Source organism: Lycorma delicatula, chromosome 8 (assembly GCF_047948215.1).
Source record: "Lycorma delicatula isolate Av1 chromosome 8, ASM4794821v1, whole genome shotgun sequence".
NCBI lineage: Eukaryota > Metazoa > Arthropoda > Insecta > Hemiptera > Fulgoridae > Lycorma > Lycorma delicatula.
The window spans coordinates 31,903,241-31,922,469 of NC_134462.1; the positions used below are offsets into that span (position 1 = coordinate 31,903,241).

At 27.5% G+C, this 19,229-nt stretch overlaps 1 protein-coding gene across 1 annotated transcript in view; it reads left to right on the plus strand.

Annotated features, from left to right (window-relative positions):
- The window catches only part of LOC142329122 (ankyrin repeat domain-containing protein 13C-A), a 77,084-nt gene extending 65,936 nt beyond the window's left edge, over nt 1–11,148 (plus strand). Inside the window, exon 12 of the transcript XR_012757423.1 lies at nt 7,041–11,148. The gene's annotated coding sequence lies outside the window, so the exon portion shown is untranslated. The remainder of the gene's footprint in view (nt 1–7,040) is intronic.
- Nucleotides 11,149–19,229: the final 8,081 nt, after the last annotated feature.

The window sequence follows — 19,229 nt, forward strand, 5'->3', positions numbered from 1 at the left end:
CAGTGTATACCAGCAGTATAAAGATTGGTTGTCAGGATCCTCCTGCTCTTCATAGTGTTCTAACATTTTTCTTTTTGCTGAAGACTGTTTGCATTTTTTTAATTTTGTAGATTTCTTTCTCAACCTCCCTGATGTGAGTTTCATAAAATTTTTGTAAACTTTGACAGTTCTTCCCATGATTTAACCCTACTAGTGAAAATACTCAGTCCAAATAGCACATCTCATGTCATTAACACTACTGGTGTTTCTCAAAACAGCTAAACCATAATAAGTTTTTATTTTATCAACAATAATCTGTCAAGTAATTTTAGGGAACCTTGGCAAAATTTGCATACACTTATTTCTGATAAAGGTTATGCCAAAAGTAATTTTAACTCATCAAAATTGAATATTATATTCATTCTTTGAATACTCATATTCAACGCATTAATAGGAATATCATAATTATTCCATATACAATGATTGCAAAGTTTAACTTGAAGGTTCACTGCTTTTAGGACAACCGCTATCACTAATAAGACTATCTAAGTTTTCCTCTGCCTTTCTTTTGGAACCAGTCATCATTCTACAGACAGATATTCCTTTGCTTTCCTTCTATTTTTTTCGGTTGTTGAATTTCTTAATTCTAGGCATTCTTATAAAAATTAAACTAGGCTTGTTTACCAACAAATTACGTTAACAGAAATGAAACTGCAAGAAACTCAAAATAACTCAGTGTCGCACTAAAACTACAGTAAAGCTTTATCCTTTGCCGCAAAAATCAACAAACTTTCACAGACTTATTAGAATAATTATACAAAGCATAACCTGTACAACTCAGAAATAAAGCACATGAGCAGAATAGGAACCAGCTAAAAAAAAAATTCAGTTGCCACAAAATTCGAGGACAGTTTTTTTTTCAACCACCGTTGGGCTATAAAAGGACACATTGACATAACAAAATGATTTTATTACTAAAAGTTGAATAGTATCTAACTTATTTTTCTACATAATTGCCAAAACAATTGAGGCATTTGTCGTTCCGTGGCACCACCTTTCCGATGCCCTCTTCAAAGATATTTGCTGCTAGTGAGGTAATGTACGTCTTGACAGCCTCCTGAAGTTCTTTGTTGGTGGTGAAGTTTTGTCTGTCCAACCATTCCTTCAATTCTCAAAAGAGGTGAAAATTTCTCTGTGCTAGGTCTGTACTATATGGTGGATGGTCAAAAACTTCCCACTTGAATTGCCTGAGAAGGTCTTGTGTCACATTGGCACAGTGGGGTTGTGCATTAACATGTTCAATTGCCTTAAGTCAACTTAGACTGATGCAATGGAGCTGGCAATGGCAGAGATTGTGGTGGAGGGTGGTGCAATCACACAATGTGCAGACCTGGCTCCTGCCTATCTCTTGTTTACTTAGATGCATGATCGGAGGTTGAAAATAAGGCAGTACTCATAAATGACTAAATCAAATGCAGTGTAAAATTATTTTTAGAAATATTTTTGCAGCAGAAATCTACACTCAAATAATCATAATTTTTTTTCTTCAGTCATTTGACTGGTTTGATTCAGCTCTCCAAGATTCCCTATATAGTGCCAATCGTTTAATTTCAGTATACCCCTACATATCCTACATTCCTAACAATTTGTTTTACATATTACAAACATTGCCTGCCTGCCTGCCTGCACAATTTTTCCCTTCTACCTTTCCCTCCAATATTAAAGTGACTATTCCAGGATGCCTTAATATATGGCCTATAAGTCTGTCTCTTCTTTTAACTATATTTTTCCAAATGCTTCTTTCTTCATCAATTTGCCACAACACCTCTTCATTTGTCACTTTATCCATCCATCTGATTAACATTCTCCTATAGCACCACATTTCAAAAGCTTCTTTTCTTCTCAGGTACTCCAATCTTCCAAGTTTCACTAACATATAAAAGCTACGCTCCAAACATATACTTTCAAAAATATTTTACTAATGTGTAAATTAATTTTTGATGTAAAAAAATTATATTTCTGACTGAAAGCTTGATTTGCCTGTGCTATTCGGCATGTTATATTGCTCCTGCTTAGTCCATCTTTAGTAATTCTACTTCCCAAATAACAAAATTCTTCTACTTCCATAATCTTTTCACTTCCTATTTTTATATTCAATGATTCATCTATATTATTTCTACTACATTTCATTACTTTCATTTTGTTCTTGTTTATTTTCATGAGGTAGTTCTTGCGTAGGACATCTCCATGCCATTCATTGTTTCTTTTAAATCTTTTTTACTCTCAGTTAGAATTACTATACATTAGCAAATTGTAGCATCTTGATCTTTTCACCTTGTACTGTTACTCCAGATCTAAATTGTTCTTGTATTAACAATCAAATGTTCATGTATTATATTATCAAGTTAAACAGAAAAAGTGGGAGAATTTAAAAATTCAAGTCAATTTTTTTCTGTTTTTTTTGTGTAATTGCCCTTAATTGGGGAATATAGTAGTGGATTATATATGCTAGGGATTTGGTGGTCATAATTATTGGTATAAATTTTACTCTAGAATTTTACTGGTATTTTGTTTGATTATAAAAAAGAAACTTAGAGATTTTTTTCAAGGTATGTTGGTCATCAATTGCAACACAAACCAGTCATAAGAGATATGTTATTAATTGACATCTATTCTCAAGTGTTTTTTAAAAGTACAAATAGAAGGAAAATCATCTAGTTTGTACATCTGTGCATGAAAGGTATAAAAAATTATCCCATAAAAACATAATTTTACAGGAGAGCCATTCAAAGTTTATTCCAAACTTCTTTAATCCTACAACTTAGCTATTTTACAAATGAATAATTATGACTTTCTGATTGGAAACTTATTTTTGTCTGAAGTTTTTATAACAATTTTTTTTAAAAATGTTTTAATGTTCTTTTTGTCAAAAATTTGAATGTAATGTTGTATGTATGCATCTAGTACTAGACAAATACTGTTTTTTCTATAATGATCTAAACAAAATAATTATTGCATTTTACTTTAACACTATCATTCAGTATCATTATTGCCCTCATCATTTGGATATTCACCTGTACTGGTATGCTCAATGTTATTATAATATGAGTGAAATTCTTATGATAAATAAGGTAGTAAATCCATTAGGTTGTTTTACTTATGATGTACAACAGACCATTACTGGTTGTTCAGCACAAAATGTGATTCTCTGTTTTTTAAACTGAAACAAATTTCTTGAAGTCGCATCAGTCCATATTATATACAAAGTACTTTCATGAACATTGTCCAATTAATCTTTGTCAGTCCCATTACGTTGAAATGGCCATGTTATTCAATATCTTCTGCTTTTGTTCAATTATGCCATGGATTTTATCAGCCTCCATTTATATGTGTCCTTTTAATAAAAAACTTTTGATTTGTGAATTTAAGCTGTGGACACTTTTGTAATAAGTAAAAAATGCCATATTTTTATTTTGCCCATAGCAATTATCTGTCCACAATGTTATTTCTTTGACATTTGAACTTGGAATAACGTTGTCTGCCCATTTAAATATTGCTGATGCTATTTCAATACCAATCCACCGCCTTTGGTTTCATCCCACTATGCAATGCTGATTAAATCAGATTGGTCTTATATAGTAAAATTTGCAATCCACAATTTACATTTTGTAGAATCTTATGCTGGTAGACAACATTGGTGTTTGTTAACAGCTTTGCAGATCACCAGTCAGCACTTTTATGTTTTTTATTCTCTTTTGACATTTTATAATGTTGTTCTCTTTTTAAATTGTATCTTTTTTGTCTCAGCAAAATGTGTATTGCATTCGGTATGGATAACATTTTTCTCTGATTTGACTCTAATCACTTTTCAATTTAGCACAGAGTCCCTGTATTTCAATATACCTGTTAAGATATTATATATATATATATATATATATATATATATTCAGTTCATTGTGCTTTTTGTCATCTTCCCTAATAAGCCTGGAATGAGATAATTGTTATTTCTGATAATCTCTGACAGTTTTTATGGCTGCTTGGTTATCTCATCTTTTCATAATTCTTTTAAATATTTATAGACTTTAATCTCTAATAATACAGAATGTAATATGTTGACAACCTCAATTGGCTTTTAATCCCACTTTAATGATATCAGTTTTTATTTTGATTAATTTGAAATCTCTGTACAGTTATCGTGAATGAACTCCCTTTAGCCATCTTTCTTTCACTCAAATAACAAATCTTGTTACCAAAACACTTTTCCATAAATTGAAGTATTCTATTTTAACAATCTTATTTGACTTTTTAATATGATGTAGTTAAGTTTTGTTACAATTAGCTTATATTTATAGCAAGTAATATAGATGTTTTCTCAGAATTAGTCTGTCAACCTGATACTTTTTTAAAACGTGATAAAAAAAGTCTTGTTAAAGAACTTTTTCATACTTATTAAGAAAACCAATTTATGAACCAAAATATATTGAATGCTGTATAAGGTATCTATATTTTAGAACAAATTTGTTTATTGTAAGAATGAAAGAAACAAGATAAAAATTAGAATCTATTTCAAAAAACCTCAGAACTTATATTTCAAAAAATAAGACCTACAGGAAATTAATAAAAAATGAATAGCTGTAAAAAAAAGAGTTCTTGCATTTACATTTGATGAGGTAAAGTAAGGCAGGATGAGTAACAGTTTTACTTGTAGTATTATTAGTAGAAGCTAGTGAATAGTAATGATATTCTCATAATATCATCAGCTCTGATCCTACTTGCAATGATTATATGATAAAAATGTTACAGAATTCCTCCATTGTCATACTTCTCAATTTACATGAAAAAGTTGACGTTTCTTTTACACTTGATGTGCTGCAGATTAAATTGTATAAACCAGTTGCTTTACTGTATTAACTGATTTAACTAGTATGAGGTTGTGATTTTTATGAAAAAAAATTATACATTAATTTTTTTAAATTTATTTTACCAATTGTATCATCTTATTTCATTAATTTTTCAATATTTTAACCATTTTATTTTCGTTACTGTTATATGTCATTTTAGAAATATAATATTGATTGCAATCATAATAAATATTCATATATGTATGTATGTCTGTATGCATGTATGTGTGTATATATGAATGTCATAAAATTACATTAATATATTCTTATATGTATTATTTTTATTATCAATATTGTGTACTATTATTATATGTGATTCATTATTATTAAGTCATAAGGTATATGTTTTTATGTATTTTTAATATATTTATGTGACATTTGTAAATGTATAGCCTGTTAAAATTATGTTTTTATTTGTTATCTTTTATTAAAATATATTTCATTATTTAAAAAAATATGTATTAAGTATTTAAAATTAGAATATTTTAATGTAATTTTTTTTTTTAATGGAATCTCTTTAGTTTTTATTCTGTAGTTGGTGAAATTTTTCAACTTTATGAAATTACAATATAGTATTTTTACAATGTATATCTTTAAATTTATTTAAGTAATTTTTAAATCGTATATTATCAGGCATATAAGAAAAATGGATCTTTTCATTTAATAGAAAGTATTATTTAAAATTATAATTATTGCATTATTGTTTTTTTTTTTTTTTTTTATTTATTCATGGCCTTGATTTTAAATATGATGTTTTATTTATTTTTCTTTCTAAAGCTTCCCAAAACTTTACTATGTAGTATTGAAAAACCTGATAAAAAAATCCCACACAAAAAAAGCATATTAACGCTGTCTTGATTAAATAAAAAAAAAGAGTAAAAATCATCAAATGTTCTCAAGCAAAGTTAATAATAAAAGAAATGTTGAAGGGAAGTAGTAGGATTATTTGTAGCTTAATACACAACGGCCAATAAATTTTGGAAAAACAATTATCTAATTAATTTGAAAGCAAGTTATTTATTAGTTTATTTACCTCCACATCATATTGTTAAGTAGGGATTCAAATCCCAGTCAGGAATGCAAAATTTTGCAAACTTTTTCCATATGTTGCAAATTCATCTTATCTCATAAAATATTAATGTATTTTAAATCAATTGTAATTGGATATGAGTATGTTATTACTAAAAGAGTAAAGAAAATCATTTTCCTAATAAATCATGATATTAATAAAATTATCTGTCTGCAAATGAACATATTTTGGAATCTTTACTTAGATTTATGGGGTTTTTTTTTAACAATGTATTCAATCTTTTAAGCTCATTCTTAACTAACAACTGACATCTGCCCCTAGATGTTGGTGTTGTGGAAATGATCTTCAATCACAAATAACAATTTTTAGATAAACATTTTTATTTCGGTTAAAAATAACAACAGATAAAAAATGTTTGCTTTATTATTCATATATGATTATAATCTATACGGTGTGTCCTTACCATCGCTCAGTTAATTTTTATTAGGCATGAAAAAGCAATGTAATTAAAAGAAACCTGTTTAGTATTTTCTCATTAAATGCTTGAGCTTTATTTTCAAACCTTGGCTTTTTTTAGCTCCTTTATATGAAATTTAATTTTTTTTTTTATTGAAAATAAAGACTTTCTCTTTTAGAATTGTAGGTTAATTTTCATATGCCACTATAATAATCAGGATATGCTGTTAATAGCATTGAAAGTTTATATGCTAGGGATTTGTACTTTTTAAATATTGCTTATATTTATATATATACACTTTGAAATTAAGGCCAGATAATCAAAAATTTTAAAGTGCCACAAAAATTATCAGCTTGATATATTATTGTTTTATCATATTTTTCTTGATAATAGTACTAGTTATTACTCAATTAATAGTACAGCACTCAAATATAAATTAATAGACATATCTAGTTTATAATAGTAGTTAAGAATTTTATTATAGTTTTTTAGGATCCACCATTTTACAGTAATAAATTTTTTATAGGAAATCAAATTTATCTTTTAGCATAATTAAACTTTATTAACTTTAACTATGAATTGTTATTAAGTCTTAACAATATTAAAATTACTCGCATGTTAATGAAATATATATATAGATTTGTGTTATTAATTTGTTTTGGTTTTATTGCAGCTGTTACGTAAGTAGATAAGTGAAGCCTTCCTGTGGAGTTGATCATCAGAATAATGAGAGATTCCATTTTAATACTGTAAACTTGATTCCAAATGTATTTATTTTTTCTGAAATATGATAAAAATTCCATAAATTTGTATGCCTGTGCAATTAATATCTTGTATTTTTCTTTTTATTAACATTTAATTAGAACTTAAATATTTAAAATGAAAAAATAAAATTTTGTAGTTCTGTAACACATTTGGGAACATGTTGAATGCTGGTTTCACTATTTAGCATATATTTATTGTGTTCAGTACCTCATCCACTTACAATACAGTAGCAAACAATTACTTTTATTTTGTGAGTAATTTATTTGAAAATTGTATTAGTGGTTTTTTAAGTAATATATTTATAAGTAGTAATATTTTTTATTACTTTCACATTATCTTCACTCTGTTTGATTTTGTTTTCAATGTATATTAATGAATCTACCTACTTGTTGCTTTCTTAGAAGTTTTTTCATTCAAATTTTTCCCAAACATTCACAGTACCATCTCTACCATTCACCCAGAAACATTTGTTAATTAAACTAACTCCCAAACAGGCATATCATCTTTCATGTGCCTCAGAATTTCCATATGGTGAATTAATGATTTAAAAAATAAATCATAATTAAATATATACTACTTTTTTCCATAACCTTATTCAGAATTGATTTTTACATGAATTTGAGAGCTAGCTAGTAGTATCAACAATTAAATTTTTAAAATACAAAATAACCATTTTTTCTCTATAAAATATAATATGATTGAGATATATTTATTAGCTGTATTAAGTGTAACAAGATCTCTTACTGATTTATGTTGATAAATTTTTTTGCAAAATTAAAATTAATATAAAACAAGATTTTTTGACATTTTTCTTAAATATTGACATAGAAATGATTTATATTGCTTAAGTAATTATTAAAATTAGTTCCGATTGAAGAAGATCTCTTAAAATAAAAGGGCAATATAGGAACATTATTATTATAGCAACAGTATAGAAGTTCAGATGTTACTCATTCAGACAAAAGTCCTTGAGGACTTGGACCACTCTATCCCCGTAAAGTTAAATTGAACAAGTTTATGTTCCTTTTTCTCAGCAACTTCTGAACCAATTGCTCTGAAATATATTGAAGTTGAGGTTGTACACCAACGCATTCTGAACAATTTGAGGGAAGTAATCTTTCAAAATTTCACTAAAAAATCATAATTTTATTCTTTAGTGAAACACTTAAAATTGGTAAAAAAATGGGTGATTTTTATTTTTTAACTTTACTTAGGTTGATAATCTACAATTTTTCCCTCAAAAGTTGAACTGAATACCCAAAAAAAGTCATTCCTCTAGCTTTTTCAGGAACTGAGAATAGGGTAAATAAAATCTGAAAAACTAAATTTGCTAAAAAGAAGGTTTGAAATTAAACGTATTTAGTAGAATCCTGGGATATAATATGGTCCTGCAGCTTGATCCTCCTCTTCCAGTGTTTCCTCCAGCTTTCTTTTGGCCTTCTTTTTTTCTTCTGAAGCTTTATTCAATAATTCTTGCAACTGATCAGCTTGATGATGCAGTCTTTCTCTATCTAGCGATTCCATAACCCTAGCATAATTGACAACAGTAATTATCCCCAGAACTAAGCACCTCACTATATTTACCTTATTAAAACAGCTTACAGCAGTTTGCATCCCTTTGTGGTTTTTGAAAATACTCAGCCCTCACAACTTTGTGCATAGCATACCGGCTATCAGTATTTCTTCTTATTGGTAAACCATAGTATTTTTTAATATTAAGGATAGCAGTGTCTGTAAGCCTCTTTCTTCCATCAAGAGATCTGTCATCATTTAATTTCACTCCTGTCTTATATAATTTCAGTTGTCGCAGATGTGTGCCCATTCTCTTTTGGATGTTTCCTATACATTTCATTTTTTTAATGTGGCAATCATCTCCATACATTTTCATTTCTTCGATACATGGAAACACTTTGGAATCACCATCTTCAAGGTAGTTATATAATGTACATTTCTCGTCTGTGATCGCTTGGTTATAAATTTCTTTCGCTGCCTCAATCTCCATACCACTGCTTACACCACTGTAATTTACTTGACAAGATATTGTGGGCACATTCTCTATTCTATTCTTACATCTAAAATAGTCATTATGGACATCAATGACTGCCAACTTATATGACATCAGTCATATACCAACTTCAGTCAACTTTTTAGTGGTAAAACTGAAATAATGATATTTTGATCATTGAAATTAAAAATTGATGATATAAATGAGATTATCTGTAATTTTTTTTACCAGAACTCTTAGAAGGTTTACTTACATCAGGTTCAATCAGTATATTTTTATTTTCATTAGGCGAGGTTATGTTTTGCTTTTCGGTTTTAGCATGAAAATTACCTTGAGTTTTATGCTTTTTAAATAGTTTTTGTGACCTCAACATTTATAAACAAAAATAAAAGTAACACCAAACAAAAGAAACCCACACACAATTTTTTTGAACACTACACCACTCAACAAATTCTTTCCTTATATAAATGAAATTAAGACATCAAACCACCACTGGTCGGTTAGAAGCTATTGGATTATACTGAGTAATATACTGCCAGCATAACATTTAAAGACATTTTATCATTTTCAATTTTTATCATGTTTTATCACATGCATAGTACTTTTTCAGTCAAAAAACCATATTTATTTTTATCGTACTTGCATAAATTATAATCATCAAATTAAACAGAAAAAGAAATAATACAGTAAAGTAAAAAACAAAAAATTTCTTAAATTTTCTTTTTGTGGTCTCGACCCCCTTAATCAGATTAAGAGTATGTAATTTTTGATTTGTATAAAATAATATTTAATACAATATTGTCTGTGTATCAGTTTACTAATTAAAATTTCTGGCCTTTTATGGCCTATACTGTTAAATGACTAATTGATTGATTTAATCAATTAGTACTCATTTTGATATTTTTGTAAATGTGTTTGCTCTTGTTCATTATGATCCAAATTGTTATTTATAGTTTGAGTAAAAAAGTACATTGATCTAATTTAAAATATATATCTGTTTCATTTTAATAACTATTTAATTCAAAAGCATTGTCAAACTGCAAAATTATTTATAAAATTACAATAATTAATTCTCAGTTGAAAAATAAAAACAAAGTTACTTGATACCACACTGTTATATCAGTCCTCTTTTTCCATTTTTATATACGTTTCATCTGGTTTGTTGCTATTTTTGAATTAATGTAGTGGAATAACCTTTAATGAAAATAAGGTAATGATTATGGACTGAATCAATGTAATTAACAGCTATTTTCTTCAATCATGTTTCTCAGTCAGTAAATAAAGCTAGAAAATCTGTCATTTAGTATCTAATGTGAAAGTAAGGCAAGATGTCATAGTTGGTAAATAATTTTTTTCAAAAAAAATTGGTATCAGTATTATAAATAAGCATCAAAAGTAGTAATAATGTTTGTATGCTAATAGAAAACTAATTTTCTTTAAATTATATATTTTCTTTGAAAGCAAACAATTATTTTTCAGTACAGACAGTTTAGATATCATTACCTGCATATGAAGAACAAAGCCAAACAGTCATCATTAAATGTGCTTAAAAATACAAAAATTCAGCTTTTGCATTGCTTTCTAGTAAAATTATCTTTTATTATGTGACTGATTATATTTTGTACAATTGACAATAAACTATATGCCTTATATAAGAAAAGTAAAACTTGTTATTACAGTGATTTAGTATTTTTAACAACATTGCATATATTTTAATAGAAACATTTGACTCATTTTTATCTGTATTGTTTTCACCATCCTCAACTGAAAATTTTTGCTTGTTCTCTCTCTTTTTGTTACTTTATCAACGCAATCATCTTCACCTGTACTAACATTTTATCTTTATCTTCCTCCGTAACTCTTGAATTTCAATTTTTTTTGTGTGTATATTCAAGAATATATTGGTAAATTTTTAATTAAAAATTTGTTTATATCTTTCTAATTATTTACTGTAATAAGTAAATTTTGTTTTTTCCTATAACACATTTAAATGTCTGCTTTGTTATCTCAACTATTGTGACCAAACTCATGGACCAATTTTTATTTACAACTAATCCTTTTTGTTGTTAGACTGTTTTTAAAAATTCTGTAATGGCAATTTTTTTTTGCAAAAAATTGTTTTATGCTTTGTAAATTTAAATAAATTAAAAAAAAGTAAATTTATTTATAAAATTCATTATTTAATAATAAAAAATCATATGGAGTCAATATAGTGTGAAAGTGTCAATTATGTTAATTGTAAATTATTTGTTTAAAACGAAACAAGAATATAGTGCACAAATATTTTAGTTAAAAATTATTTATTAAATTAACTTAACTTATTTGGCCTAATTTTTTTTTAATAAAATTTTATTACATTGTAAATTATGTATATACAATTTTATAAAATGGTTTTGTTTATAATATTATAGTTTCTATTTCTATGTATTCAGGAGAATATGTTTAATTGCATTGTTATATAATTAAGTATTCATTTTTTTTTTTTTTTTTATTAATTTCACCTAATTATTATATTTATTACCTTCTTTTTTATAATTATAACTATATTATAATATTGTCATTAGTAATAAAATAAATAGTTGCATAAATAAAAGTAATGTTATTTATTGTGCAGTAATGTGCCTAAAATTGTATTAACAATAATATTAAACATTTGAATATATTTTACTTTAGTCTGATACGTATAGTACTTTTTTCATATTTATTTTGCAGTTTATTATTTGATAAATCCTTTTTTTCAATTAAGGAATTGTTAATGATTGCTCATTTTATTATCCATAATAGAAATGATTACAGTGCATAATTAAACAATTTTTTATTGATTTTTACTCTTTAGATTTCTTGTTTTGTGAGTTTTTTTAAATAGAAATTTTAGTAAATGTATTCAAAAATAATTAAACCAAAGATAGTTAAATTATTGTAATTTTTGTATATAACCTGGTAAATGTGAACATCATAATTCATTGTTTTATTTAATCCTTGTATTATTTATATTATTTGTTTGTAATCCAGATTGCAGCTTCAGTTGAAATCAAATTAAAAATAAAGGAGTAATATTCTTGATTTTGACCCTGGAGCTACCTCTTCATCCCTTTTTCCTTTTTATAGTCCTGTGTTGTATCTCTAATTTTTTGGGGAATTATCTTATTCTCCATAAGAGATGTCATAATGTCTGTAACTAATCATTTTCTCTTTTTTTTCTGACAATCTCCAGAGCATTGCACATAATAAAAACATGGCACATTTTTAAAACCCTTTTTCCATTATTAAGTTTATGAATTTGTAATCAGTATATGAAAAGAATATGCTTTTAGTGTTCAGATGACAGTATACTTTTCAAGAAGATGCCCTTCATTGATAAGGCAATCTGTAGTTAGTTAGCCAATTAGTCGCTGTAATTAATCAGTTAGTTAGTTAGCCAATTAGTCGCTGTAATTAATCAGTTAGTTAGATGGTGCCACTGAAAGGCTATCGCTTAGCTAGAAAATATAAACTTGATATTTGAATACTTAAATGGACGTACTTATTTATACATCCTGAATATCACTATTGCTTAGCTAATAAAGATAAACTATCGCTTTAATAATAATATTAATAACAACAAAATCTATCGCTTAGCTAATAAACATAACTTGATAACTGAATACCTAAATAGGCCGTAAAATTATAAATATAATCTAAACAAACTTAACTTAGGCTCGCTTTGCCCACTAACCTTCACTAGCGAGCATAGGTTGTTATATTTCAGCGACTAACCAACTAACTACAGATCGCCTTATTGGTGGCAGGTATTTTCTTTAAAAGTACTCAAATGACATAATAACTATGTTCTCTTCTTCCACTAACATAATTTGTATCTATGGTATAATATTTTGTACTTATTTAAATCCCAATGTGCAATGTTCAAAAGCAACAAACTAGTAATCCATTTCCTTGCATAGCCCTTTTACTTTACAGATTGTAGAATTATGGTTATAAATGATTGCACGAGGAGTATGACAGTTTAAAGAATTATGTATTTGTTTCTTCCATTCTGTTGAAAATCTTAGAAGCTGCAATTGATCAAGAAAGCTAGCTGTTTTCCCCCATGCACAGTAATGCAATTTTTTTTATCTAAAACTTTATACTTCACTTTTTGCAGTACACCTACATCTACATCTTCAAAGTTTAGCATCAATAACCAATCAAGTTGTGTTGCTAACAACTTGTTCCTTGTGTAGGGCTGATTCTTTTATAAAATTATTCATGATAATCTTACAATTACATTATCCTAACGTAACGTAATACCATGTAAGATAACGTTATCATTCTCTTCCTCACATTCATAAAAATGTATTACAGGTCTCCAATGCACATAACACCTTCCATATTATGGAAAATCCATCAGGTGACAAACATTTGCCCCTTACAGTAAATGTTTATATTCTGTTACTGAGTTTGCCACATAATTGCAAATCATCATTACCTCCCATTGTATATTATACAATTTTACTAGCTGTCATCTCTCCAGGTTCCAATCACTCATGTATATATGATCAATCTGCTCCTACATTTACTATCATTTTTCACATAAGGTTTTAGGCTATATTTGGATATTGCCTGACTGCTACTTTGTGTCACTTATTTCATTTTACAGTATAACATTATAGACTAGAATCCAATGGAAATTATAAGTTTCAGATCTAAAACCTCATATAATTATAAATCTATTTTATTTATTTATGTATTTAAGTAATAGTTATTAATTACAAATGTTAATTTGTAGTTTTTGTTAATTGTAAACTGGCCTTTTTTAAAAAAAAAAAGAAAAATAGTTTATATACATGCTGAGGGGAAATAGGAATTATTGATTAACTTAACTATTATGTATTAATCTAAAAAAAAACCTTTTAAAAACAGTAAAGTAATTTTATATCGTTGATTTTAATATTGCATAATCTGCTCTGGCTTCTCCAGTTATCAGTTATATATATTAGAAGCATTAAGAGAATAGTATAACACTGCATTAGAATTTAAAAATTAGATACAAATCTGTTTACTACTATTTATAGAAAATTTGATTTAAGCAGAATATTTACTGTAAGAGAGATATTTATTTGGTGGAGGATATTTATACGTACGTACTCTTAATAAAGAGCAGGTAATTTTTCTATTAGTCCTGTAAACATTTACATTACTCATGACTAGTTGAGATTGTTTGATTGGCCATGTATTGTTTGTTTAATTTGATTTCAGGTAAAAAAACTTGAGGTTTCCTCAAGTTGTGTTTAATTAAGCTGTTTTTACATAGAATTCATTTTACTTCAATTTTTATGTTATATACCTGATATTTTTCTTCTAATATTAAAAGGTCCATATATAATTTTGATTATAGAATAGCAAAACGTGCTTCAGATTTTTTTTCAGTTACAACAGTACATCATAAAGCTGATGTACAGATTCCCCTAAAGAAATCAGTTGTTATAAATTTATACTTATGATTTATATAGATATTATTTATTTCATTTTTTATACTTTTTTTTAATAATTTTATTTGCTTTTTATGTGATAATATATATGAGTTAATAGTATTATCTGTCTATATTTACTGCTTTTGAGACTAATGAAAAGTGGCCACTGTATAGAAAGTACACAGTATGCACTTTTATTAAGATACAGTATAGCTTTTTCCTACCATGCGTGTACTCATTTCATGATTCATTCTTAAGATTATTCTTCATTAATATTTTTCACTCATGATATTATATGTACTTCTTCTTGAAGCCAATTATTTAAGAACATATTCTGTCTCAATAAAAATATTAATAAAATAAACTTTAAAGTATTAAGATAAACTTGAAGTGAACAACCAATCAAATGTTAAAATAATAATAATGTTTTTTAATATATATATATATATATATATGAAATACAACTTAATCTTAAAACATTAATTTAATTTTCTTTTAAGTAACTGCCATCACATGAAGTACAAGGATTTATCCGAGCAATTAAATGTAAGGAGAGAATTGTATAAATACTAAAATATTAAATATAATTTAAACCTCCCTGCCAGTCTCCTAGTAAAATAGTCATCATCTATAAAATCTATATAAAATCATCAATCTATAGTCATATCATCTCCACCTATCATTTAGAAGGTTCTGAGTTTGAATCCTGGTCAGGCTGGTGTCTTTCTAATGCTATAAAAATCATCAAAGAAATTGAAAGGTAACTGTAGTCAAACCTGTTGCAAAAACAGTATATCTGTAATAATAAAAATAAATGTAGAATTCCATAGTTTTAATTCCATAGAATTCTGCCAGTACCAATAATAAGTTATCATTTAAAGTCATTTGAGTAGATGGTAATATTATACATGTTACAATAACTAACATTTTACTTAATTTGTGATAAATTAACAACTTTGCATAATTTAATATCTTTAAAAAATGTTGGTTTTATAATCTAATAATATGCATTATATTGTACTTCATCCAAAATTATTTGTTGAGATTAACCTTAGGATTACTCCAGTCAATAGTAGTATCATTATAATCATGCACATACAGTTACTTACAAAGTTTATGGTGCTGCATACACATATTAATGAAAAATGGCTGATAATGATTGTCATTTTGTGACTATTCTTTTATTAAATTTCTTGTTGAAAAGGGAATTTCAGCCATTAATACTAATCAAAGGATTCAGCATACATTTGAAATGAGAGCCAGATTTGTGATAAAATGGTAAAAAAAATTTTAAATTGGAAACTATATGTAAAAAAATCTTATTATGTAGATTTATTATCTTATTATAAATAATTTAACTTGTTAATATAAATCCTAATCAATATAGACATGTAAATACAAATGAGATCGCAGAACATTTCTAAATCAGACAAATTACAATTTAGATGTTGACTAAATACTTATATCTGAAAGTTAATGTGCATTGGATTCTAGGTGACTGACAATTACAAAATTCGACAGAATTAATCACCACAATTACTAGAAAAATATCAAAGTGAGAAGATTTTGTGTTTTGTAGTAGCGAACCATTTTGAACCTAAAACAAACTGTCATATTATAAAATGGCATCATCCAAATATATTAATTTATTCCAGAATTAAGTATTCATACCTGTAGAAACTATAGATAATGCAGGTTATGTTCAGGTTCTAAGAAACTTTAGCAAGCCCTTGGGAAAGTGTCATTGTGTAGCATTCAAAACAGTTCTTCTCCGTATGCTATCTGTGAAAATTATAGCTTCTGCATTATCCCTATACTTAGAATTTGAAGTATACAGAATAAAAATTCAGTTCTGCAAACTTTTAGAATTCTTATGTAAGTTAGGTGAAAAAAATTCTGTTGCAAGGCATTTTCAAATTACCATGTTCAGTATGGTTCAGTATTTTATTAAGGTGAAATAGTACAAAGAAATTTATACTATGTGAAAAAATTAAGTATTATACTTATTATAGATCATATCATTAATATGGATAATTTATCACTTATATGGATGTAAGATGATCTACCATATGTTTTGTTCTCTAAAAATGTTTTTTTCCATTTTTAAAATTGGTGTCCCTAATTCTAAACTAAAATTAATAATGATGGATGACTGAGATACTGTGTTATGTAATATTTTATCACAATACATATTGTCATAATAAAATTAAATAAATTATTTTTACATGTTACCAATCAAATGGTTTATTTGTTTATTGTTCAATTAATCATACATTTGTTAAAATTTTTGTATGTAATTTATAAGTTAAGTATATTTAGGTTTGTTTTTATCATTTATTTAATTGTATGACCTAAATAATAATAACAAGAACAAAAATAAGATCATAGTTGTTTTCCTAATTAAAGCATTAATAAGATATTTTACACCCTTCGTTACATTAATTTTCGTAGATATATTTATCAGGTTATATGTTCAAAAAATTAATCTATAGAATTCAAGTGTGATATATTTATAAATGAATAACATAAAATTTTTATCATTTTTCATTAATGAATTGGTTAATTAAGAAACACTACAAACTACAATAGCTTGCAAATTAATCCAAGCACAGATGTAATTTAATAAAAAGTAATTTTATTTAGAAAAGAAAACCTCTACAATTTGTAAATAATTAATCCTTTATTCTTAATCACTACACATATTTGATTTGGCATCGATTCAACAAGTAAAACATTTTTTTATTTCTTCATCATGAAACTACACTGATAATATTGTTTTAATGAGCTCAATTTTTATGGTATAGTTTGTTTTTTGACTACTGCCCAAAGATTTTCAATCGGGTTAAAGTCTAGGGAGTTATCTGGCCACAGGAGCACTTAATTGTTTTGTTCTTTGAAAACCTTTTATTCTTTTTTGGCATGACATCAAATCTTGTTGGAACACTCTGTTGCCTTGTGGAAATTTGTTTTGAAGTTTTGTCACAACCCTTTCCTACAGAATCTTGATACAGTCACTTTTCAACATACCATCTACTGGAAGTAATGGATCTTCAAATGTGAAACAACCCTAAAACATTTGTTTCTGGGGTTGTTTAACTTATTATTGGATATGAGCCAGCGATGTATTTTCATCTGATGTTTTTCTAACGAGTAGAACCCATTGCCCTTGGAAATAGAAATGTGAGTCATCGGAAAAGTAACATTTTTCTAGTCTTCATTGGTCTTCATTTTATCTGACTGATAAGCTTTCTGGTCAGCAACTAACAGTTGTCACATATAAATCTCTTCCAATGGCTACTAATTTTTTATTTAAGTTCACAGCAGATAATTTTGGATCAATTCTACTTTTCTTATTAACTGATGCTGTGGTAGAGTAGTTCTTTTATAGCCACATTTGCCTTTCTTTAAATTGTCATAAAATAGCATTCATGTTCCTAGTCCAACACCACACACAGAATCTATTTGTCGTCATACTGGTATGTTCACAAAGAGAAACAATTTTCATATGCTTTCTTGGAGTTATGTCCATTATTATATATTCAAGATACAGAACATTTTTTGTAATAAAAAATGAAATAAATTTATACAAAACATTATTTATAACATGAAAACTGCTAAATACCAAATAACAATAACCTCACATTACACAGACAACTTAAAGAATGAGTGTGGGCAAGCAGTGTAGCCACAACATAGAAATACACAAAAAATTCCCTGGTTCAGATTAAATTGTTGCACGCGATTGTAGATATATCGGATTTGTAAAATTTTAAAACATTTGTTATAAAAATGAGTATATATATGTATACATACGAGGTGCGACAATAAAGTAATGAGACTGATGTGAAAAAAAATGTTGCTTACCGTTTTAGTCATGTTTAGTATTGTCTTCTTCAAAGTAGTTCCCCTCTGATTGCACACACTTATTCCAGCGCTTCTGCCATTGATGGTAGCATTTCTGGAACTCATCTTCTGTAATATCCTCCAAGACCCTCGTCACAGCTTTTTGGACATCTTGTGTTGTTTAGAAATGGTGTCCCTTGACTGCCATTTTGACTCTTGGAAATAGAAAAAAGTCCCACGGAGCGATATCTGGTAAGTAAGGTGGCTGTGGTAGTACTGAAATTTATTTTGAGGTTAAAAATCGCTATACTGACAGAGCAGTATGGGATGGCGAATTATCGTGATGCAGAATCCAATTATCAGCAATGTTGGCACGGACACGAAGAACTCATTTACAAAGTCTTTCTAAAATTTCTTTGTAGAAATATTGGTTAACTGTTTGTCCAGGAGGCACCCACTCTTTATGAACAATTCCCTTGGAATCGAAGAAGCACACAAGCATGCATTTAACTTCTGACTTTGACATGCAAGCTTTTTTTGGTCTGGGTGATCTCTTTGAGCACCATTGTGAACTTTGGCGTTCTGTCTCTGGATCGTATTGAAAAAACCAACCTTCATCACTAGTGATAACACGGCTCAACAAATCTGGATCGCTTTCCGTTTGCTCTAACAGATTGGCTGCCACATTTTTCCTTGTTTCTCGCTGTTGTTGTGTGAGATTTTTGGGGACCATTTTTGCACAAATCTTTCTCGTACCAAGATCTTCAGTTAATATTAGACGAACCGTTTCTCGATCGAA